This window comes from Camelus bactrianus, chromosome 3 (genome assembly GCF_048773025.1).
Source record: "Camelus bactrianus isolate YW-2024 breed Bactrian camel chromosome 3, ASM4877302v1, whole genome shotgun sequence".
Lineage (NCBI taxonomy): Eukaryota > Metazoa > Chordata > Mammalia > Artiodactyla > Camelidae > Camelus > Camelus bactrianus.
The window spans coordinates 115193352-115219227 of NC_133541.1; the positions used below are offsets into that span (position 1 = coordinate 115193352).

General features: G+C 42.1%; 1 protein-coding gene across 2 annotated transcripts in view; it reads left to right on the forward strand.

Moving 5' to 3' along the window:
- Positions 1–25876, forward strand: part of LOC123615445 (alpha-1B adrenergic receptor) — a 389400-nt gene that overhangs the window by 121575 nt on the left and 241949 nt on the right. For both annotated transcript variants that reach the window (XM_074361023.1, XM_074361021.1), the window contains exon 3: positions 25234–25288. The gene's annotated coding sequence lies outside the window, so the exon portion shown is untranslated. The remainder of the gene's footprint in view (positions 1–25233; positions 25289–25876) is intronic.

Here is a 25876-nt window from a genome sequence, read left to right on the forward strand (position 1 = left end):
CACCTGCCTCTCCACACCTGCTCATGCACATCTGTCCAAGCACAACTCCGTGTCTTGATCTGAAATTCATTCATTCCTGTAACTACCTGGTCAGCTCTTACTCGTTCTTGCAGATCCAACTCTGATATTACCTTCACTTTAAAGTCTTCCTAGGCTCCAAAGGCAGAGCCTGGCATTTTCTCTTTTGTTCCCAGAGCAGCAATTTGTACATATATTTGCTGAAATATTTATCATGTTGCATTGATTCTTTCTTTCTCACCCATTCCCAGTTCCTTCACTGAACTAAAATTATTCATCTTTCTATCCATAGCAAAGCTAGACTTAAAGTGGGCTGTTAGTAACGCATTGAGAATTTTTCTTTCCTCTTTCCTTGCTGTCAGGTTCTTATAAGCTGAGTTCTTGAGGTAATCGGTGTGTCTGTCTGTAGCAGCCCATCTTCCATCTTCTGATTTGCTTGTGACTAATAGAGCAGGTAGCTGAGCTTATTAGAATTTTGTGAAAAACGAGAGTTAACAGATTTAGTGCATGGTCTTCCTGTAGTCTTGTATCTTACTTCCTTCTGGGTTCCCAGTTGTGCTCTGGTAATTTAGTCTGCCACATATTAATCTTTGGACAATCAAAAAGTGTGTATTATGTACACATAACGTGCTTTTCATCATCTTCATACTGAAAATTAACACTGCAGATGAGAGGCCATGAAAATTCATGGATAGTAGTAGGTGTCCCTAACCTAGAGTCCACCAATGGGCTTAAGGCAGTCCACAAGTCCTTGTTATATTGTATATGACATGTGTGTACATGCATGTCGATTCTTCTGAGCATTGGGTACACAGTTTTATAAGATTCTCAAAGTTGCCTGAGACCCACGAGAGTTAAGACCCACCAACGTAGAGAATGTTTTTGTGCCTTTCTTTTTTAATGCCCTTCTTTAAAATTAGCACATAAATCTTGAACGACTTTCAGAATGTGAATGATTTCTATCTTATATGTTGACTCCCTTGTCCTTCAGTCTTCTCAAGAGTCTCCAGACTTGCTCTGTTCACCCATTATTTTTGCCTCAAGGCCAAGGAGAGAGAAGGCAGAATCATTTCTTTACAAGTCCTATAAATAAGGCCGGCTTCTGCTGTATTAGATCACTGTAAAACAATTCTCTGAAGCCCAAGGGATTAAATAACAGCAGAAAATGCTTTCTATGAAACCATGCAGATGATAGAAAATATTCTTGCTATGGTAATTTACACAGATTACTTCGTGACAAATTGGTTGTTTGAGCTGATCATGTTGATCACTAAAACACTGCAGATTTTCTCCTGAGTTTGGAAATGTTGCAAATGCAGTGTGAGCCTGGGGCCTTTGTTATGCACCAGCATGCAAATGAACCTTAAGAAATGCCTGGTGGCCTTAAAGCCAGAGCAAGTGTGTTGTGCTTGCAGAACAGTTGTCTTCAGTCTTCCATGTCAAGACGTAGGAATTACCAGCGTTCACTTAACGTTTTGTGAGTGGTGCGGCCATCAGGGTCTGCTGGGAAAAGGACGGTCATACCACCTGGTGGTGAATGGCCTTGGTGTCGTCTTCTCTCCTCCATCACCCACTGTCCTCAACCTATTCTTCCCCATGTATTTCCATCTCATTAAATGATGCTCATTCACCTGCTCAACCAGAAAGGAAATCATGGACACCATCTGGACTCCTCTGTCTCCTCATTACCGACTCCTAAGTCCTATTGAGCTTACTCCCTGTCTTCTCATATCTGTCAACTTCCTTTGGTTCAGAACACCAAAATCTCTTGTCTGGATGACTGCAGTGGCTTCCTGACTGGTCTCCCCCTCTCCAAGCTGCAACACCTTAACTCTGATGGACAAGGGCCTATATTCTTTCCAGGTGTTTAAGGGGCCATGTGCCCATCTACCTACTGGGCATAGAATGGAATGGGTAGTATTTCCCGTATTCGTCCATTTCACCCTAGCCTGCATTTTACAATCCATCTGGGATAGAGTCCTCTCCTCTGCTACAAGCTATAGGCCTGTGGAAGTTGAGGACATACCCTAATGATTCAGTCACTGGTTTCTGATTGAACAGCAAGAGGTTTAGGGGGCTCAATTTGAAAGTCCCTCTCTGATAGCAATAATTTTTTAATTGCCTATTCCCAGTCTTTTTCTTTCCTCCAGGGGACTCTTCTTTCATTCTCTGAGGCCCTGGTGAGGCTGTCAGTTGCAGTGTCTCAATCCTACCATAGGACATACCTGTGACCCAGATTGGCCAATCTACATTTCCCCGATCTCCTGGGCCACAGTGACTGGCTCATGTCTGGGCATGGAACCAGGCCGCGCCATTTAGAGTCTCCTGAGATTGATAATTCAGACAAAGAGAAATCCTCTTTCCTTTGAGGATGCTAAGCTTGAAGGGTGTAGGGAAATAGTTGCTGGTAGCCATTTTGCCACTGATATGATCTTATCTGCAAAATGTAGTTAACCAGTAGGTAGATGGGCACGTGGCCCTTCAAACACCTGGGAAGAATACAGGCACTTGTCCATCAGAGTGATGCTGATGGTGGTGGTGGTGACGTTTACTGAGTATCCCCAGTAGGTCAAGAACTGTTCTAAGTGCTTTACGTGTATTAACTCATTTAATCTTTATAGACCTTATTCTTATGATTATTATTATCATTATTATAATTATTATTGCTGTCAGGTGAGAAAACTGTGACATTTAGGGATTAAATAACTCCAGGTTAAAAAATTTGTTCCTGTGCTCTCAACCATTTTACTCTGCTGCCTTTAGCAGCATTAACTGAAGAGGAGGAAAAGGGGGAGGGGGAGGAGTAGGAGGAGGAGGAAGGTGGAGGGAAGACTCAAGGGCCCCTAGGACATTGCTTAAGTCCTTGGATCCTGAACCCAGGGCTCCTGGATTCCTAGTGGTAACCCAATACCTTTTCTTCTTTAACTTAAGCCAGTTTGCATTAGGTTTCTATCCCTTGCAGCTTGCCTGAAATACTCTGCCTCCCATCGTTCCTCATTCTGCCTGTCTCTTGTCCTGAGACAGAGGATATTGCTTGCTTTAAACAATAAGAACTTAAAAAAAAAATTAGAACATGGTAAAAATTTAGAGGATACAAAAAGATATCATGAAGATATCTTAAATAAAGATGTCGTAAAATTTGTGTGTGACATAACCAATTCAAGATCATTATCATTTTTGTTTTCTTCCAGTCTTTTTTTCTAATCATTTACATATACATTATATATATACACACACACACACACACATAAAAGGTTGTGTATATGTTTTTTATCTTTCCTTTTTCTCTTAATACCTCATCACATGCATTACCCCACATTATATATTTTTGAAACAATAATCTTAACGGTGGCAAAACGCGCCTGTGTGCAGGAGTATGTCTTTCTGCTGACTTCTTTGTGCCTCCTAGTGCTTGACCTCTTTCCTGATTTAACCTTCTGCTCTGGAACCAGGAAGGAGACCAAGGGCTGTGGGCTCAGGTTTGACTCCGGCCTGTATTCCTTGGCCTGTGTCTCAGAGCTCCGGGCTCTGGTCACCAGCCCGACACCCAACACCAGCCCCTGCTACACCTTGGCCTCCCAGCCAGGAAGGAGACCATGTCAGAGATGTTGGAAGCAGAGGCCATCTTGCTGCTGCCCGTCCTTCTGCCCACGAGCCAGGAGAGCTCTGCAGTCAGCAGGCTGGGAATAAGACACCCTCAGGAAAATGTCCAAGCCTCTTCACAGATCAGCAGGCAGAAGCTGGGATAACTCAGCAGTTCCAGGCTTGATTTATTCTAACGCATGCAGAGTTACCAGTTAGCACAGTAAGAAACCTCTCGTTCCTGCCTTTTTAACTCCACACATCAATAGCAATTTGCTTGGCAAAGCCCCAGGTGCTGGACCTAAAGATGCAGTTCACCAGGGGGGAAACACAAGGATAACGTTGAGATGCTAGATTTAAAATACCGGATAAACTCTTTTCACCATATCCTTCCCAATTAGGGCTGTATAAAGGCTCATAACATTTATGAAGCATTAAATGCCATGTAAATGATGAGTTATTGATGTGAAGATGAGAAAAAGAGAAGGTGAATGAAGGAGTAAAACAGTGCAACTATGTAGAAAGCAGATGTTCATCTCCTATTTGATAAACCTCTGGATGTGACCCCAAGCCATGAGCAATGGTGGACTAAGAAGATAGGCTTTAAGCCCCTAAAAAAGGTACTGAAGGCAAAGACTAGAGACAGAAGGGGTGCTAGGTAGTCTGCAGCCAAGGAGAACGTGAAGCCGGAGGATTTCAGGACAGGGCAGTCATTCCGAGTCAAGTATAATCACAAAAGCAAAAGCGTCCTCTCACCCCTCCATTCATCCGCTTTCATTGTGTCCATCAGCTACGCTACTGCTCTCACAACTACCAATTACTCAATTTTGGACTTACTGCTAATTGCTATCATTTAGTGAGGGCTAACTTTATGTTAAGTATTGTACAAAGTGTTGTACATGAAACATCTCATTTAGTCCTCAAGACCATCCTTTGAAATGGGCTTTTATCTTTACCTCAAATTGATGAGAAGGCCAGCTCAGAGAGCTTAAGTGACCGGTGGAATAAGGTCAAGCAGAGAGCATGTGTCAGACCCAGACTCATCAATCCAGCCATCCTCTCCTCCACATTGTAGCTCCCGAGTTCCTACCATGTATCAAGCTTCGGATTAGGCACTGGGGCTACAAAGGAACCTTCAACATGGCCCTACAACACTGGTTCCTGGGGTAGGTGAAGCTAGAATTGATTAGAAGCCTTGGAGTCAGAAGGCTGGTGGTCTCAGAGGCTGTCACTGGAACACCCAAAAAACAATGTCCAGAGGGTCATGGAGACCTCAGGAAGAGATACCTAACTCCTCTTGTGTGGATTTGGGATAAGTCAACCTGGGTCTTGAAGAATGAGTCATGTTCATGAGATAGAGAAGAGGGCACATACTCCAGGTTGGGGGAAACAGCACAGGCAAAGACAATAATAAAACATATACATTAAAAGATTGCAGAAATATGAAAAATACATACATACACACACAAATCCACATAGAAAATAAAATTTTCTAAATGACGTGAGGAGTATGGCTAGGGCAGGTGATTCAAAGACCACACAGCACAAGGGAGAGGATTTGGGAACCAAGGCATCTCTTGTACTAAGCTGTGCATGTTGACATACAATTTATTGCAGCTGAGTGCCTGAGGGTGCAGATGTATCAGTGCCATTGTGAAGCTGACATCTGCACAGCCAGGCCCTCCCCAAACCCATGCCCCATCTAAGTCTTCACTTCTCACCCTCCATCCCAGCCCTGTTACTAGATCCCCTTATATGCCTGACTTTTTCACAGCACTGAAGACTGAAATATTATATGAAATTGTTTGCTTCTTTACCAGCTTATTGCCTTTCTTCCCACTAGAACGTAAGCTTCAGGAGAGCAGAGATTGTGTCCATCTTGTTCTCTGCTCTTTCCTTAGTAGGTAGAATAATATTTGGCGTGTGGTATACCCTCGATATTTGCCAACTAAATGGGTGAACACAAGAGGGAAAAAGAGCAGTATTCTGCCACTAGTCAGAGGCAAGAGCACTGAAGTCCTGCTCTGGGCCAGGCTCCTGTCACTTCACCTGGAAATCATGGTTTTCCTTATGCACTTTAAAGTGGCTTGGAGTCAAAATCAGTTCTACTGCCCTTGAATGACTTATGGGGCATCAGAAGCAGTGGTCCTGAGCCCACCATCCAAAGGCTTCCTTTCACCACCTTCAGATGCTGGCAGGCAAATTGCTTGCACTTGCCCAGCACATCCCCCTCCTGTGCCCACTGCAGACATTGCAGATCAATCATGGCAGTTTTTCTCGTAGCCTTAGAATCCTTGTCAATACCACACTCCAGACAGACACTGCTAATCGATAGGAGGTGGCATTAGAGATGACACTTACTTTTCATCCTGAGCATGAAAAAAACTGAACAGATGTGAGAAAGGAGTAATATAACTAGACATAAGGAGGAAAGGACAAATCTATATTCCGAGGAAATGTTGTGAACTTTATGTCTTCACACTTCCCCAGCAATGACAAATAGAACAGCTTAGAGACTACACAGCACCATGATTATGAACGTGAACCCTGGTTGTCAAGCTGGCTGGGTTGCAGTCCCAGTTTTACAGTCTTCCAGCCATGTGGTTGTGAGCAAGTTACTTAGCCTCGCTGAGCCTCAGTGTCTAACTCATCAGATTTTTGCAGAAGACACAATAAAATATACCATGTAAAGCACCTAGGCCAGTGCCTAGTTCACAGTAGGTGATTGGTAAATATTAGTTACTCATTTTTTTTTTCAGAATTGACAGATTTATCAGTATAAAATTAACAAGGGGCTGTGTCTTGAACTCCAGAAATACTTGAGTGGAAATTGGTTCCCTCTCTCTCAGGAACACAGAAGACAAGACCACTTTACATTCAACTTCAGCAAGTTTACTATTTCCTTTTTCCAATTTTTATTCACTTATATTTAAACTACCATTATAAAAACATTAAAGAAAATGTTTTGAACTATAAGCACTTACCCATAATCACAGCCCTTTTACACAACTCATTTCATTTTTCACTTTCCTTTCCAGTCTTTTCCCAAATGTCGGGTAATTTTAAAAAATGGTAATCTTGCTCTTCTTGTTTTTTCTATTAATTTTCTGAGGCAGGAGATTTAGTTTTTAGTCCTTTCTCCACCACTTTGCTGCAACAAATATTGTCACATGCAACAAAGTTGTCATATGGTCAAACCAAGTGACCTCAAAAAGGAATTATCTACAAGAGCAAATAGAATGATAAATGTGAAGGAACTTATGTAAAATGGTATTATTAAACGAGCAAGGGGGAAACAGTTGAAATGTTAATTGAAAGGAAATTAGGAAATAATTCTGTAAATTGTGGAGCTGAAGTCCTTCAAACATGATAGTAAATCTCCTTTAAGTAATTCTCTTTGGTATTTATGGTAAATTGTTGGATTTTCTTGTTTGGCTTTTTTTTTTTTTTTTTTTCTCTTTTCTACAAAACATTTTACATTCAATGGCAGCTTTTCTTCAGAAGTAATACAATATCCCTCAGGGTCCTCAGATATTTAGAGAGCCTATTGAACAAAATGTTCAATACATTACACTGGGTAAGTTACACTAGTTACACTAAGTTACAGCAGGTAGAAAAGAAAAAGTGTCAAACTGAAATTACAGGCAAAAGTAGATGAGTAGAAACCCAGACAGAAACAGTCCCTTCATCTTTCTAGGGCTTCCCCAAAGGAATCCCCTCACAACAAAGGATCAGTGAACAATGTTGGATTAACCGAGGGCCTCCCAGGAGAGATGAGAGTTTATCACAGTAAGCACCGTGACATATTCCACACCAGGCAGCAGTGTTTCGGTGATGTTGCAGTAACAAACCATCCCCGCATCTCAGGTCTTAGCACAGCCACTGTTTATTTCTCGCTCACACTAAATGCCCAACATGGGTCAACAGGAAGATTCTGCTCCATGTGCTTACTCCGGGAAAGAGTCTGATAGAGACTCCAACTCGATATGTGCTTCCATAATCACTCCAGCAAGGGGAGGAAAACAATGCCCCCAAGTTACTGGTGTCTCGTCTCCTCACGTCTGTTCACATTCTGTTGGCTGAAGTCAGTCACATGTCACACCTAACTTTAAAGGTGGCAGGGAAATGTAACACTGCACATGGCTGGGAGGAGAGCCAGAGATGTTTGGTGGACCGCAGCAATGATCGTCACTGCTACTTAGATAGTCTTCATCTCTGAGGTCCTTTCGTCTGTGTTCTTCCCAAGTGGGGACTGGGGAACAAGGGGAAATCAGAGAAGTGGAAGGGATCCTTTTTCTTTCCATTTCTTATTTGCAGCACTCGGTCTCCCTGGCTTCTGTTTCCTTCCAGATCATTCCCTGGCTTCTAAATCCCCCAATCTTTTTACCAGGAAGAGCAATTCCACCGTGGCATACACTGTTATTGCTCTAAAATGTTCACATCAAATCCACTACTGGCCTCAGCTAATAAATGGATCTCATATGATCAGATCCCATCTTCCTCAGAAGGGTGTGTGTATGAATGGAGGCAGTAAAAGAAAAAAAGTATTTTTTTAAATATAAATTTATTGATAGTGTGGTTCTATCTCTGAATTTTACAGTAGAAAAGTCTTGAGAGGAACAAGGTGTTCAGCTTCGAAGTCAAGATCATGGGACATTCTGCAGCCAGACAGTCATGGATGTAAATTTGTCTCCTTCACTTACCAACTGTGTGACTTAAAGGAAATTTCTTAGCATCCCTAAGCCTCAGTTTCCTAATCTGTCGTACAAGAAATAATAATTCCTATTTCTACCTTGAGTTGTAATGAAGATCTAATAAAGATGGTACCTGGCATACAGGAAGCAGTCAGTAAATACTGGCTCCTAATATAAAGCTCATCTCCTCTCACAACCAGGAACCCCTTTCTTAGCCTTTGTGACTAGCACAGAAAACAGTGGGACCATCATCTTTTTGAATGTGGTGTATTTATATCTAGAAAATCACAATATTAGGGATTCTTTTGTTAAAAGTGTCAGGAACTCAAAATGTCTTAAGGCAAAAAGAAACAAAAAGCCAGCTCATATGACTGAAAGTTCAGGGATAGTAGGCTTCAGGCACAGTTGAATCCAGGTGCTTAAATAGTATCACCAGAGCTCCCTATCAGCTTTCTTTATTTTCTTCTTTTTTGGTTCTATTATCAGGCTTCCTTCCCCCTCATGGTGATGAAAAGACTGCCAAACAGCTTCGGGGTCACTTCTTATTCTCTCAGTAACCATGTTGAGCAGAGAGACTTCTTTTTGCCCAACATTTTTAATAAAAATCTCAGAATTGCCTTTCATTCGTTCTGCTGGGATGTATGATTATCCTGGAAATAGTCATTGTGGCCGTGGGGATGTGACACACTGATGGGCAAGCCTGGTACTCTCTACACAAGAACTGGGAGTAGAAACAGCAACACTGGAATCATTTGCTCTGAGGGTGGTGGAGGGGTGTGCACCCAGACAAACACAGGCTTCACATATTGAAAGGAGGGTGAATGGATATTGGGCAAGGAGAAACAACAGGTAACTTTACACATATGGGTACACATCTATTTTGAAACAGCAATCTGTATCAGTGCCCTCTCATCCTTGGCCCACAGCCAACAATGGTAATCAGTCATAGCCCTCTTGTCCACTGAGCTCAGAATATACTTCAGAATCCTACTGAACACAGTGCTCCTGGACACTTGCACAAATTGACAGCAGTTTCCATGAAAGATGAAACTATTTTCTCTCTCTAGGTCCTTTGCAGGTGAACTGCTGAACCATGTTATTACTTCCTCATGCATTCTAGTTGACTTCAGAACATGATATTTTTACTGACTACATTTTATCTTGCCACACTTGGCCTATTGTCCTGGTCTTTTGGAATCTTCTTCAGTCCTTGTCTCTCATTCAGGTTTCTGTTATACTTCAAGCTTCATGCCATCCATAAGGGCCAAGAACTGAGTTCCTCATACATCCCGAAACATCACTTTCTAGTTAATTACAGTTAGATTATGAACAACAAAATTGGTTGTTAGTCTAGAATGAGAAAACACGGAGTGCAATACAGTCACACACACATATATATTTTTCTTTCTGTTTTTGCTTGACTTAGTAAAATAAATCGGTCATACCTAAATTGATCAGTCAGGGTTCAATGAGGACAAAAGGCAATTCTCTAACGAAGAAGAGAAAGAATTTTGATCTGTCTTAAATAAACCCATCATAGCTCCAAAATAAAAATGTTTTTCTTTTCCCAACATGGCAAGTTGCAGGAAGCACCATGGCCCTAGAAGACAATGTCCTTGGGTGAAGCAGAAACAGTTTGGCTCATGTCAGCAGTTTGTTTAGCTTGGTGTAGGAAGAATTTAGGGGCATACACGGAGTGGGAGAGCTGTGCCTCCCATGGGAGTCCAGATATGCGGGGTGGGAATAGAACCCCATATCAGAATACAAACTCCTCCTGGTATTTGGGAATCTGCCTCTTGCTGCTTGACATTGACTGTTTTCTCACACCCCAGCCTGGAAGTTTCATCTGTCATTTGGGATGCCAAGGGACAAGGCCTCCATGGGACATTTGATTCCTAGTGCAGAAGGTTAACCAAGAAAGGTCATTGCGCGTGTGTGTGTGTGTGTGTGTGTGTGGTGTGTTTCGGTAGTGCAAGAACACATGGGACCAAGGGATGGGCTGGTTTTTTGCACAGACACCATCAGCCTTTTTCTTTGGCCCCCAGCTGCTTGAAGAGGTCTCTCAGAGTATCATTCCTGGGACTCGGGAAGCCAAAAGCAGAAGTGACATCACTTTGTGTTAGTTGGCCTGAAACCATCCCTATATCTTCCAGCTGTAGTCAACTAGATACTATAGTAGTCTTGTTTCTTAGGCTAAGACCCTTCCTTACCTTTCCAACAATGTCACGTACTTTCTAGTGCTCTCCCTCACTTGTACCACTGAAACCATTCTTTCCTGTAATGTGCAGAGGCCTCCAATATCGGAGAAGCTGTATTAAGCACTTTACACCTATTATAGCTTATGTAATACTCGGGCCCTAAGAAAGAAGCAGTATCATAAACTTATTTTGTGAACAAGGACATTGAAGCTCAAAAATACCAAGCGATGGGTGCACGGGAGCAGAAGCAAGAGCCTGAGCCAGGCCTTACCACCAAGATAAGTGGTACCCAAGCACTCGTCCCGCTTTCCTCCTGGTGGGTAACTGGCTGAGCTCCTGCTGACTGAGCTCCTGCTGCATCCTGCTGGCCTTGTGGGGACATCACGAGAGATGCGACTCTGTCGAGTCCCTCAAGAAGCTGCTTATCATCACCTCAAGCACTGATCCAGAGCAAGGGGCTCATAGCCAACTGGTGATTTGTTCATGGTCGAAAGCAACGCTCCCACTCCTGAGCTGGATGCAGGGCTGACCTTAGAGGAGCTATGAAAGCTGGTCATCACAGAACCTACAAAGTCCTCTCCAAAGGCCTGATGTGTTTCTGTTGGAGATGTGATCCTTCAGCCAAAGGCACAGTGACAGCACTAGGTGCAGGGCCTTGGGGGTGCCTCTGGTTGCCTGAGCCACGTCCAGAGGTGCAAGGACTGTGTCTACACAGGCACATGGTTGAGGGTTTGCAACTAGGCTTGAAGACGATGTCAGTGAGCCCTGAGTATTATTTGGGAAGGGAGGGTGGGTATTCAACAGAAGGCCTGTATTAAAAGTGTTGCCTCTGGGGAGGGTGGAATGGGAAGTGACTATTTAAGGGGTGCAGAGTCTCCTTTGGGGTGATAGAATCGTTTGGAACTAGATCAAGCTGATGATTATGCAACATGGAAAATGTACTAAATGCCACTTAAAATGATGAATTTCACCTCTATAAAAATAATAAAGAAAAGGAGGAAGGGTATAGCTCAAGTGGAAAGAGCACATGCTCCACACACAAGAGGTCAGGAGTTCAATCCCCAGTACCCCTTCCAAGCGGAAATCAATGAAGAAACCTAATTACCTCCACTTCATAAAAATAATAAAGGAAAAAAATGAAGAAACATATATACATATACATACTCATACATACATATATTGTCTCTGCCAGGTACCACAGTGCCTCAGTGCTATTGCACAGAGCAGGACTAACCACCCTCTACCACCATCTCCCTCCCAGCCCCTTTTCCCACCTGAATCCCTTACAGGACCTTCTGCTTCGTCTACAGCATTGAGAAGATGGCTTCCAGACCTTCTGTTTTATTTTCTCTTCCCTGTGAGAAGAGATGTGCCTTCCCAGGTTGGTGAGGCTGAGGAAAGAAAGTAAACCCTCTCATGTCTTTGTCGTGAGGTCATCCACAGACCTAGTTAGCAGCTCTGGGTTTATACTGTTACCAGTTTTACTGCATATACACAAAGGGAACAGAGACCTTCACAGTGTTGCCCAGAACCACCCAGAGCTACCTCCTTCCTCATCACCTGCTCCTGAGTCACTACCCATCACCAGATCAAAGTGTAGCACTCCACCTGTGTTCATGCTTTTGTTTGCAGGAATACATTGGCCCCGTTTCTCTGGGAAAAAGACTTTTCTTTAGGGAACATCTTACCCACTTTCTCATCCACCTTGAAACTCAGTGTTCAACAACAGCCACCAAAAAGTGACATGAAGCTGTTTGTGTAGTGAAGAATCTAGTTATTGATTTCCTTTACATCAGTTTGCATTTTAAATTCAAGGCAAAGGGCTCTTTCCGCAGTCAATCACCAACTGCTTCCGTTTTGTTTACCCTTCCACGCCAACGGACACGTGACTATACATTTAGATGGACAAGTAAGCCTGTTCTTGCGAAATCTGTCATGTTCAGAAATCTGGAAGGTCAAAGGGAAACAAAAAGATCTTTTCATCCCCTTCCTTAGTTGGAGTTGTTTCTTGTTTGGAAGCTAATTTCTAAGTGTAATCACAGGAGAAAGGAGGTCTGAGCAATTATGCTGTGCATCTGATCTGCAGAGGCAGCCCACTGGGATGCTGTTTTCCTCAGGAGCTGTAATTTTGGCCAGAATCATCTGGGAAAGTTTCCTCTTCTTCTGATTTACTCTGCCTATGGAGACCTTGTTAGCCATGCCAAAAATGCTTCACATTTGTAAAGCCATTTTAGATGTTTTCCAAACCCTTGTCATATTAATCATCTCATTTGATCTTCACAAGTCTCTTGAGAGGTAGGTAGAGAAGGGATTGGGATTCATACATTACAGATGAGGAAAGTGGATCCCAGAGAGGCTAAGCAACTTGCCCAAGGTCACACAGCCTTCCAGTCAGAGAGTACCAAGTCTGGAGACCATATTTCCAACCCTCTAGTTTTACATGTAGGCTGAATCGCAAACATGGGTGGATTGCTGCTCTGCTGGTCTACATCAGAAACCCAACTGTAAAAGTTCCAAGAAGTGAAATTCCATCCCCAGACATACTTGGTTCTCCCTTCTCGTTAATATTTGACTTGGGCATCACAGTTGTTCTTTCGGAGTTACGTTTATCATGAGATGACTTGTTCTCTTTGCTGCCTGCCTGATGCTTGCAGAAATCAGAGGATGGGGGAGTGATTTGGGTAAATCTTCCTTTGATCTGTTTTAAATGAAATCCTATTTACAAGAAACACTTCACTTCTTTTGATGTGCAGCTCACTAATTAGCTCACATCTGAGAGCAGATTCCCTGGGAGGAAAAAAAAAAATTAATTAGCTCATTCCATCTCAAAAAGACACAATTCTTGAACTAATTATGGTATTTGAATGATTAATCTCCTTTAAATACACATGTGTTCAGGAATTTTACAGTTAGGAAGAGTGTATCATGAGAAAACAGACAGAAAGCAAAGAGGAAATAACAAGGTAGAGATTCAAGGCAAAAATCCTGCCCTTGAGACCCAGGGAGAAAGTTTGAGGATCCTTTATTATTCAGATAGAATATCATTAATTTGCAAAACGATGGAGTAAGCAGTATTTATTCCTAGCCCTTCTCAAGTCTCTAACTTTTTCCTCTTTACCAACCCCTGGAAGCCAGTATCTTTAAGGTCAAACTACTGTGAACATGCTGTCAGGGAAAAAAAACAGAGAGAGAGAGGTACTTACACTAAATTGTTAATGACTGATATCACTTCCATCTAGCTTTACTCCTCCTACAATTATTCACTCTTTAATGAGATGCTGAAATTGTATCACAATGACTGATCCTCTATTTGTGGATTTTAGCAGATGGCGTATATTTTTTCCTAATTAATTGTTACAGCCTATATACAATAGGTTTGTGAAAAATAATGCTGTGAGACATTGTGATATCTACCATGGGCACAGAAATTGGGAGTAGTCATATATAAATCATGTATCTACGATCCTGGTTATATCTTGTAGGAGAGAGCAGTATTATCTGGTGTAGCAGGGAGACCTCTTCAGGGTTCATGAAATCACGTTGTAAAGAGTCTCACCTATTCCACTCAAAAGGTTTGCTGCCGCTATAGGTTATATATCCAGTGGGTAAGTGTTTTTCTTCATTTTAGCATTTATATTGCAAATTCCTTGAGAATAGAAACTATTTCTTTTTGTATCTCAAGGGTATGTCTCTTAGTCTTCCCTAAATATTTATTTTTTAAAAAGCACAAAGGAGGTAACAGGAAACATGGAAAGAAGTGTGCTACAAAATAAAAGTTTGAAGCTGGGTGAGACTGAAGGAAGGGTAATAATGTAACAGACTTGTAGTAGTCAGGGTTCTCCAGGAAAACAGAAGCAATAGGATATATAGAGAGAGATTAAATATACATATATACGTATTTATATATGAAAGTATAATAGTGTCTTTATATATAAAAGTATAATAGTATACTATATATATATAATAGTATAAGTATATATATTTAATTTATCTCTATTTATCCTATTGTTTCTGTTTATCATGAAGAATTGACTCATACAATTATGGAAGCTGAGAAGCCCCAAGATCTGCTGTCTGTAAGCTGGAGACTCAGGAAAGCCACTGGTATAGTTCAGGCCAAGTCTGAACGCCTGAGAATCGGGGAAGCTGATGGTGTGAGTCTCAGTCCGAGGGCAGGAGACCCACGTTACAGCGGAGAAGGAACAAACTCTCCATTCCTCTTTCCTCCACCTGTTACTCTCAGTGGACTGGATGACACCTGCCCACATTAGGGGAGGGCAGTCCGCTTTACTCACTCTGCCAGTTCAAATGCTGATCTCATCTGGAAACACTCACAGACAAATCAGAAATTATGTTTAGTCAAATATCTAGACACTCTGTGACCCTGTCAATTTGACACATAAAATTAACCATCAGAAGACCCCTTGAATGAGCTAGTAAATGAAATTAAGCAGATTTTAACTCCAGTCATCCTGGCAGCCAACACAAAATGAGCAACATGTTGGGTTATAGAGTTCTTATTCTGTAATTTAAAAACCTATGCAAGTCCATGTGGAGGGACATTTTTCCTGTCACTACATCCTAGGAGAAATAGGTCATGTGGCTTATTCTTACTGAGGACCATTGATTAGCATAATGGCCAGAGCTTTGATAAGAGTTTTGCAAATGGTTCAGCAATATTTTTTAAATGTAGCTTTCTGTGTTAACTCTCTAAGATGTAGTGGAAATAGCATTAAATCATGGCCCAGGGAAGATATTTCTGGAATAATACGAAGCAAAGTAGTATGGTAGGAGGTTAGCCCTGAAACTCCTGCCACCCACCCACCCCAACCCCAAGGCGGGCTTCAGCCTTCTCTGTGAGCCTTTTACCTGTGCCTTGCTGTCTGTTCAGGGCCCTCCTGTGCCCTACGATGGATCTGAGGCTCTCACTACGCGGTGGAGGCTGAGTCTGCCCTCCTACGTGGAATAACTTCCTCCACCTCAGCCCCGTCAAGTGAACTGAGGCACAGTGTAAAACATGAAGGGATGGGGCAGCCCTGCCTCTGCCTCACATGTTCACATGCCCTTGGATAAGTCATTTGCTCTCTGGGCTTTGCTTTCTCACTTGGAAAACATAGAGAATTGGATTATCTGGATTCTGCGAACTTTTCCTATAGAAGTCCGGATAGTAGATATTCTAGGCTTTGCAACTCATGCGGTCTCTTCTGCAACAACTCAAAGCTGACATTATAGTGTGAAAACACATAACGCAAAGAAATGGGTGTGACTGTGTTGCAGTGTAACTTCATTGACAAAAGCAGACAGTGGGCTGGATTTGGCCCATGGGCCATAGTTTGTTGACCATTGGATTTGATGATCAAAAGACAGAGCTATGCAACAGCACTAGAGTGCAAGCTGCAACTGTGAGTCAGATATGATTTTTAATTTTCTGTCAGTCACTGTTTTTTGAAGTTTTTTTAAGAAATAAAATTAATATCAATACAATAAAAAGATTTTATTAAACTCAGTATATCCACATGACCATTTCAGCATGTAATCAATGTGGAAATTTATCCATGAGATAGTTTCCCCTCTTTTTTTATACTAGGTCTTCCAAATCTAGGCTGCCTTGTACATGCCCACACATCTCAGTTGGACTGGCCATGTTGCATGGGCTCATGTGGCTACAAACTACCACACAGTTCTAAGAGGGTCTTTCTACTTTGCACCTATTCCCCACCTTCTGCCAAAACCCACAGAGCAATGCAGTATTGTTCAATTTTCTCGTCCCTGATAATTTAATATACAAGTCTGCAAAAAATGTGACAATGAATGTCGGTAGGTCAGTGCAGCTCCTGGGTGACTTGATTACTCTCTCCACTGCAATTAATAAATAGCTGATAATGTCTTCATGCAGAGCTGCAAGGAGTGCCTGCTCCTGTCCACACCCAGCACCCTCCTAATGGGAGAGAAGTGTGAACATTCACTCCTGGAGGTGGTGAAGAGTGGGTGTGGACCAGAGGCTTTGCTTGCAAAAGCCACCACAAGGAAGACATTTCTCTGAAGTCTCATGTTATAATTTAACATGCATTCAGTTTTGCTTTCTACTCTACAGTATAATCTGGTTTAATTTTTAATTTGTATTTCTTACCAGATAATGTAGTCAAACCCCTGGCCTGTCCCTACCCCAGTGCCCACCCTTCCCACCACGAATCTGTGACTTACGTTCCTGCTCCATGAAGATGCTCCACGTTTACCACGGTGTCCTTGGGAACAGGTTTATGTAACAGTGTGTTAAACGAGAAGTTTTAACTGAGGTCTCAGTCGCGAAAGTCAGTTGAGATAGACCCCGATGCAGAAATTTTCTTTGAGATTTGATTAGGTGACTCTTAAATCCCGCAATGAGGGTATGAGAGTATTGGGAGAGAGGATCTGTGGTGAGCATCTTTTTGGAGAAAGCTGTGCTGTGAGTCTAACCCTCCTCTTTACTCCACTTCCCTCTAACCTGGGGCCTCTACCTGGAGCTTTACAGGTAGCCAGGGGGCTTGACGGCACACAGGGACTGAATCAGAGGGGTGAGAGGAGGAGTGGTTAGAGCCATGGGCTGGCTGAGGAGAGGTGGCTTTGCTGGGATCAGCCAGAACTCCCAGAATTTTCCAGAGCCAGGAATCCCTGTGGACCAGACATCGGTCATAAGTGAGAAAAAGCAGGTGGTCAGTGGGGGAGGATGGAGAAAGAAAGACACTGGTGCCCTTCCCACACCCCCTACCTAGTTGAGGTCAGTGACAAATACGAGTGAAGATTGAAGCTTTTACCTTTTAACCTTAGGACCAAGTGAGACTGCTCTTCAGAAGTTAAAGTGATCAGAGCCCCGAGTGTTGTCTAAGAGTAACCAGAAAATCACCCCTTCCCCAACAAAAGAAAAAGAAATTGGGAGAATAAAACATGACTGTGTGATGCAGGACCTGAGATTCTTGGCCGGAGGATTCTTGGATAATATATTTACACCAAATGAGGATCAGGTACGGGAGGAAGCTTCCTGCCCATTGGATTAACTCCAGCAATGGGAATTTCGGACCCTCTTCACCTGGCTGGTCAGGGGGCTATTTGGTTGGGGTGATGGTCTTTCTGGTTCCTCAAACTATACCAAATTACCACCTATAGCAATAGTGCTGTCTCTGATGAGTGGCCAGCACTCAGTCTTAGAAAACCAGGAAGATGCAATCAAGAGGAGGGGATAATCATAACAGCAGCAGACGATCATTTACTGAGAGATCGCTGTGTGGTACGCGCTGCCCTTTTCTTGCAACAGAATGATATTTCATATTATTTCATAGACGAGGAAGTTGAGGCTCAGAGATGTTACACTGCTCCCTCCAAGTCTCACAGGCTACAAGCAGCAATGCTGGGATCCGAGTGAGGTTTAGCTCACCTTCACCACAATCCTCTTTCCCAGCCCCACCATGGCCCTGGGGCTTTTACGTACTTTTCTGTCTCTGTTGGCTCCTTCCTTCATCCTCCTCCCTCTTTCCCAGGTGATGAGATGTCATTCCCAGCTGGACACACATCCCTCTCATTTCCCCTCACCCGAGATGCTTGAAATGAACAGAGACTCAGCACCACTGAGCCCGTGAACTCTGGAGCTCAGACTCCAGAGGGCACACCGGGAACCTTAGCCACATCCTGCAAATTGCTTGCCGGGCAAGAAAACAAAGCTAGGAAGAAGCAAGTTCTCACTGCTTGGTACAATCAGGTCAGAGTTCTGTTAACATAGGGTTGGGTTGAGGATAAAGAGGAATCTGTCTGAGGACTCCAAGGAAATATCACAGCTGGAGCTTCTAGGATGAAAACGAAATGCCAACATCTCATTGATTCGTCTGCCCCTTGCTGGCTGTCCTAAGAAAGCATCTGTTTGGTATCCACCACAGGAAAGCAGTTTGGCCCTAGTGTCTTGCTTCCTTCTTTCAGGACAGTGCTGGAGCACACCCATTCAAAGCTGCAGGAGGACCACCACCACCACTGCTAGACACCCTCAAAGTAGCTGGGCCCCGTTAACATCACCCGTGAGAACATTCTCTCTTGCTGGTTCTTCCCTGACTCTGCTGTAAAAGCTCGTATTCAGGCAGCCAACATAATCAGCAGTTCAGCAGGCCTCATGCTAAAACAGCACTAGATTCAAATGCCAGTTTTTGACAAGTAGCATCAGGTTTCAAATTTATGAGAGACTCTTCCCAGAATGAGCTTCCTGACCTGGGAGGCAGCCAGAGGAACATTTCTGGCCTGGGTCTTCTTGTGAACTCTGCCCTTGCCGTACAGTTGAAAGAAGAGGATAGGAATTCCTCTCTGCAAGGAGCTGATCTGATCCCTGATTAAAATATGTTCAACTCTGAAATTAGCAGAGATCAGTGAAAAGAGATGAATGATGGCTTGATCCCGAATGCTGGAGCTTGACTGGGAAGAGGCAAGGCCCAGAGCAGGAGGAGGTAACAGTTAATCATTGCTGAAGCAGAACCAGGCAAGGAGGACTCAGAGTTCCATCTACAAAGTCTTTCATTGATTGATTTTTTTAAAATGATTATTTAGCACCTAGTAGGTCTGACATTACTTAAAGTAACAAGATAGATGATAAGAACAACAGAAAACACATTCTGAGTACGTGTGTCTTGGTCAGTTTGGGCTGCTGTGATGGAATACCATAAAGTGAGTGGCTTAGACAGCATTTGCTTCTCCTGGTTTTGGTCTGAGATGAGGGCACCAGCGTGACGAGGTTCGTGGTGAAGGCTCTCTTCCTCGTGTGTCCTCACCTGGCCTTTCCTTGGTGCGTGCACTCAGAGAAAGATCTTGTGTCTCCCCCCTCTTTTTATAGGAGATCTTGTATCTCTTTCTCGTTTTACTAATCCCATCATGGGGGCCCCACCCTTACCATCCCTCATCTAAACCTCATTACCTTCTAAAGGTCCCACTTCCAGATGCCGTCACATCGGGGATGGGGCTTTAGTATATGAATCTGGGAGGGAGGGGACACAAACTTTTAGACTTTAGTAGTGTAACTATGGGCTGGGCTCTGGATAACTGCTTTAAATATATTGTTATAAAACCCACCTAACAACCTTATGATGCAAATACTGCTAATATCCACATTTTATAGATGGAATTTTGAAGCCCAGAGAAATTAAGGAGTGTAAGTAAAGTCATACAACTTGTGAATGTCAATCTAAGAGAGGAACCCCATCAGTGCTCTTTACCACCATGCAATTCTGCCCTGAAGGACAGAAGTTTAGGCAGATAAATGGAATGAAACTACAGGTAGGACTTTTGCTTCCAGCAATATTTTGGACAATATACTCTGAAGGGCCCCTGTCTCAGTAACCTATTGTTTCATAATATCCCACTCCAAGATTTGCAGCTTTAAACAACAGTGATTTATTATTTGTCATAATTCTGTGGGTTGGCTGGGTTCAGCTGCGAAGTTCTGAGCTACATGGCAACTCAAATAGCTGCATTTAGCTGGAAGCTCAGCTGGATCTGAGACTTCTGCAGTGGCCTCTTTCTTTGACTGTGTGGCCCCTCCAGCAGTTTAGTCTGAATTTCTTAGATGATGGGTCTGGGCTTCCAAGAGATCAAAAGCAGAAGCTTCAGCCCTCTTAGAGATCAGGCCTCGAGCTGACAGTGTCAGTTCTGAGTATTCCATTGGCTAAAGCAAATCACAGGTCAGTCCAGATCTAAGGGAAGCAGAAAGACAGTCCACCTCTTAATGGAACAAGCAGCCTGCATGTATGTGGTTGGGAGGAACTGTTGGAGTCCATTTGTGAGCTTTGAGCCTACGAGGTTGGGGAGCTGAACCTGCGGCATTTTCTTTAAGCTGGGCCCTTCAGAGGGAACCCAAGTGGTCCCAAGTCAGGCGTGCCTCCTGGATCCCTGAAGAAGCAAGATACAAGCCTTTCTGGAGGAAAGCAATCTCTGTATACTCCATCAAGTGTCTCATTAAATTGAACTAAGTATGAGCTCACAATTTTAAAAAATCACCAAAAACACAAGAAATAAGCCACCATGAGTAAAAAATAGTAAATATCATCAAATTTAATTTTAGTTAAATCCCCAAGGACTTCAGATTTTGAAATTACTATACGTAGGATATAAAACAACTAGGTATAAAGTATATTTTAAATGAAATATTTTTATTTAATGAGTTAGCTATCAACATGATGCAGCCAATATGAAAAAAGTAAGTATCTTAGAAATTATAATTATTGCTATTAAGCTAATGTTAGGGCTAAATATCATAGTAAGTATAGCTTGAAAGACAATAAGTAAACTGGAGGATGAGGCTGAAGAAATAACCTAGAATACACCACAGAGAGACAAGGAGATGGAAAATATGAGTGATTAAAAGACATAGAGAGGCAGGGAGAGGATAGCTCAAGTGGTAGAGCGCATGCATAGCATGCACAAGGTCCTGGGTTCAATCCCCAGCATGTCCTCTAAAAATAAATAGACCTAATTACCTTCCCCCCAAAATATAAATAAAACATTAAAAAATAATTTTAAAAAAGACATAGAGAATAGAATGAGGAAGTATCATTGCTTCCATTGTCTAATAGAGACCCTGTAGAAGAGAATGGAAGAGGAGTTCATAGAGATAGGGCTGAGAACTTCCCAGAACTGATAACCAACCTGAATCTATACATACAGGAGCACAAATGTATAATAAGTAGGATAAATAAAAAGAAGCCCATGTCTACACACACTACAGTGAAGGAAGCTGAAGAAACAGCAAAGACAAAGAAAAAAACCTTAAAAGTAGCCAGAGAGAAAATACATGCCCCCCCCATAAAGATTGTTGTTGATGTCTCAGTAGTAACAGTGGGTATCAAGTGACAGAGGAAAACCATCTTCAAAGTGCTCAAAGGAAATACTGTCAAACTGAAGTCATGTGCTAGTAGTAAGCACTGTCTTTGAAGACTGAGGGCAAAATAAAAAGTACTTACAGATAAACTGGGGGAGTTCACCTCCAACACATCCTCATCATAGAAATTCTGATATCTTTCAGGAGAAAAATGACCCCATTCATAATAAAAACTTTTAGCATAGAAGAGATAGAAGGGAGGAATTTCCTTAACCAAATAAAAGATGCCTGCCAAAACCCCTACTGAAAGCTTATTCTTACTAGCGACATATGAACAACGTTCTTTTCGAAGATGACAATAACCAAAGTTGTTTTGCTGTCCACTTAGGAAACTAAAGTACGGAGAGGTTGAACAATTAGTTCAACATCTCATAGCTAGTGGGCTGGGAAACTGGGATTTGAACCTAGGCAGGCTGACTCCACCAACCCATGTCATTAACCCCTTGATTTTATGGCCACTTGGTATTTATCTGTCCACAAAATAGTAGAGTGCCATGATAGGGGCTTAAAATTTTTTGTTAAATGGATATTGATAGATTTCCATCACTTTTTCACAGTTTCTTATCTTTTCACTAATTCTCTTGTAAAGAGTCATTTTCCTGTTGATATTCTAGTGCTGTCATAAAGACCCATAAGTAATTGCTGAAAATGCGCCATGTAAACACAGAGGGAAAACGCCCAACCAGGTCCTTCCCTCAACACAGCCTTTCCTTATGATTGCCCCGGGTTCTCTCACTGGCTGTTACTCTCAACATATTATAATTCTTTGTTTATATATTTGTCTCGTATCTAGTCTATGAGTTCTAAGAGGCCAGGGACTCTATCTTAATGTATCTCAGCTTCCAGTACCTAACCCAGGAATTGGCATGCCTCGGGTGTACTGTGAAGTTTGTTGAGTGGCTCAGTGCACTAGAGAACTCCTGTTTATCCTTCAAAGCGTAGCTCAGATGTTGTTTCTGTAAAAACATCCTGCTGCCTTCCAAAGTCAATCTGTCCCTCCTCTGTGCCAGTATTGTACCTTCCATACACATTTATAATTTCATTTATATTGCACTGCAGTTTTTTCCTTCCCACCTGTCTTCCCATCCAAACTGTGAGCTTTGCAAATCTGGGACTATGTTTTATTCATCTCTGTCTTACTAACACCTAGCAACATTTCTGGCCCAGAATAGAGGTAGAGGCTCAATACATTTTTGTTCCACTGCAAAACTATCAAAACTTTCAAAATTATCAAAATGCCCAATCAATGTATTCATCTGTTGTCTTCAGCAGATATTACAAATAAAGAAATGTGTTACGTTCTGGGTATTGGGAAAAAATTTCTGATGTGACTCCTAGTGTGACTTAGGAAATGAGACACACTCTTTAGTAGAATAATAATAATCACCACCATTTCAAGTATTCTGTCACTTTCTGTTATTTGCTTTCGAGATATAAGCTAGTCATTGTCACTTCGTGTTTATGTTGCTTCTTCTCTGCTAAGGTTGCATTATGACACATGCCATTAATTTATTTGTTCTTTTTCAAAAGATTCTCATGTGGGAAGTTCAATGGCCACAGTTGGGGAGATAAAGTTGGAGGAAGAATAAAGCAAATAAATATGGCATGTGGGAAGACTGGCAGCCTACGTTTCCCTCTGTAACTTTAGACAAGCTAGTTCCCTCCTTTGGGCCTCAATTTCCTCATCTGTAAAATCAGATGTCACTAGATGATCCCAGAAGCCTCTCCTATGTTCCAGAGTCTATATCTTTATCTCAAAGAAGTCAAAGAAAAGGCAACAACAGGCTTCTGCAGCAGGCTGGTCTGTGCACTCAGGAGATCTCCGCTGGCTAGGGGATCACCCTTCTGTAAGAGGAAGAACAAACAAAATGCTGTTATCTGGCTGGCCCAGGACCTGACTTTGCAACTTATCTTCTCATCTCAAGTAGGATGGGGAGTAACCCGGAGCAATGATTCATAGGCATTCTGACCATATGCAAAATCAAATACATGATGAGATAAATAGTAATACAGGGCCTGTCTAGGAAGAAGGAGGGAGTGTACAACAGGCCACTTAACGTTGGACCGTCCCACCCTCACCCCTGCTGCAACAACCTTGCTGGCCCAATCTTCAAGGTCAGCAAACTTGTAGAAGAGATGCCTTCTTCTCCTGACTGTTGTCCATGGCAGACATTGCTAATTGATTACAGCACTATTTTCTTCTAAAGCCAGACTGGGACTCTTTCACACTACAGTGTGGCTCCAAACACCAACAACTATTTGGAGTTGGAATGTCAGCTGAGATCTATTTGCCATCCTGGGCTCAAATTTCCTCCTGATTCCAGCAGAAAAAAATACTGAAAGATGTTTAAAAGTTTAACTAGATAGGGGACCTTGGGCAAGTTCCTGACTTTGGGGCTTTGATTTGTAAACAGGATTGCCTAGTCCCTGCCGCTCCAGCGTTCTGTGTTTGGGGGCTTCTAGGTGTTCTCACCCCCTTTTGGAAAATGGGAGCACTCATGTGACACAGCTGCCTCAAAACTTTGGCTTCTTCGCGATGTGTTAGATTTCAGGCAACCTGGACTGTATCCACACAACTGTAGGGGCCATGAGGATGGTTCGTTGACCCTCCCCAACTTCTAGACGAGTTCTCTGGAGTCGTAACCATCAGATTAAGCTAAAGTGAAGCTTGACTGTCAGTGTCAAAGAAAGCCCACAGGGCTGTCATCTGTTACGCAGTCATAGCTAGCACCTTCCTTGGCAAGAAACTGTATTTTCTTGTCTTGTTTCAGGCTTAAGGTGCTTTTATTTGTCCTGGAAACTAGATCAATAATCTCAATCTCTCTCTCCTTGCTAGTAGATCTGAAATAAATAATTTTAAATGGAGGGCTCAGTTTAGTCCTGGGCACATGGTAAGTGCTCAATCAAAGTGTGACCAGTGAGGAACATGACGACAAGCAGACGCTGAACCTGAGGAGCCGTGTAATGAATTTGGACTTCCTCTTCAGCCACTGCAGTCGGTAAAAGGTTTTGATCGAAGAAGTGACAGGATCAGATTCAATTGTTTAAATGTCTTTATTAAATAAAATTTGAATATACACAAACACAGAGAGCATACTCTAATACACTCTCATAAGCACACCAGTCAGATTCCACAGTTACCTAGACTTTATCACATTTGCTTCATCTGTCAATTTGTCCTCTGCTAAAGAATTTTTAAGTATTATAAAGCAACCCACAGACATACTGTCATCCTTACCTACCTATGAATGCATCTTGTAAAAATAGATATTTTCTTACAAGACTACCATGCCATTATCATTTTTAACATTACTAATTCCTTGGTGTTATCTAATACTCACTCTATATTCAAATTTCTGTAGTTGTCTCAAATGTCTTCATTAGCTGGTTGAACTCAGGGTCTATTAAACAGTGCCTATATCTTACATTCAATTGTTAAGACTCTTGGTCTTTTTAACCCCCCTTTTTTTTCATACCACAGGTTGGTTTTTTTTTTTTTTTTAAAGAATTAGATTTGTCTTCTTGCTTATTTATGGTATCACTTAACTTGTTCTTCAATACCACAGTGTTCCTATAAACTGGAAGTTAACCCTAAAATTTTGATTAGATTTGAGTTCAGCAAATTTTGGCGAGACTATTTCACAGTAGTATGTCAATTATTAAGTGCTTTTCACTAAGAATTTTCAGGTCTCTTCCAGGTGTATGGTGGAATAGCACTTCCCTGCCCCTGTAAAATTAACTGTGATTAAGTGACTTGCTTTGGTTAGTTACATAAGAGTGAGAGCAAAATGAGTCAGTTTTTGGTAGTAGCTCTACGACCCAGTGCATGATTTGCCTTGTCTCCTTTTCCTTTCAGTGTGATCATGGAGGGCACGTTGAGATGCACTTCTATCAGCCTGGCCCCTTAGTAGGTAAGTAGCCACTGGAATTTAGGTATTTTTTTAATGCAGCATAATCTTGTCCATTTTGACTAATATATGTGATACTGTGACTCAGCTATTACATCAGATCACAAGGCGCATAATGTCTAGCTGTTCCACTTGCAGTAACGCTAAGATTGGTTGGTATATTCACCCATCACAAGCACACATGAAACATTCTCCAGGACAGATCATGTAACTAGGCTATAAAATCAGTAAATTTAAAAGAATTGAAATAACACAAAGTATGTTCTCCAACCACAACAGAATTAAATTGGAAATCAACAGTAGAAAGAAATTTGAGAAATCACAAGTACTTGATAATTAAGCAGCACATGTGTAAATAACTCATGGGTCAAAGAAAAAAACCACAAGAGAAATTTGAGCGGAATTATAATGAAAACATGTCAAAATGTATGGGATGTACGTAAAGCAGTGCTAAGAGGGAAATATATAGCTTTAAATGCCTATGTTAAACAAAAAAATCTCAAATCAATAACCAGATCTTCGACCTGAAGAATCTAGAAAGTGAAGAGCAACGTAAACACAAGGTAAGGAGAAGAAAGGAAATAATAAAGC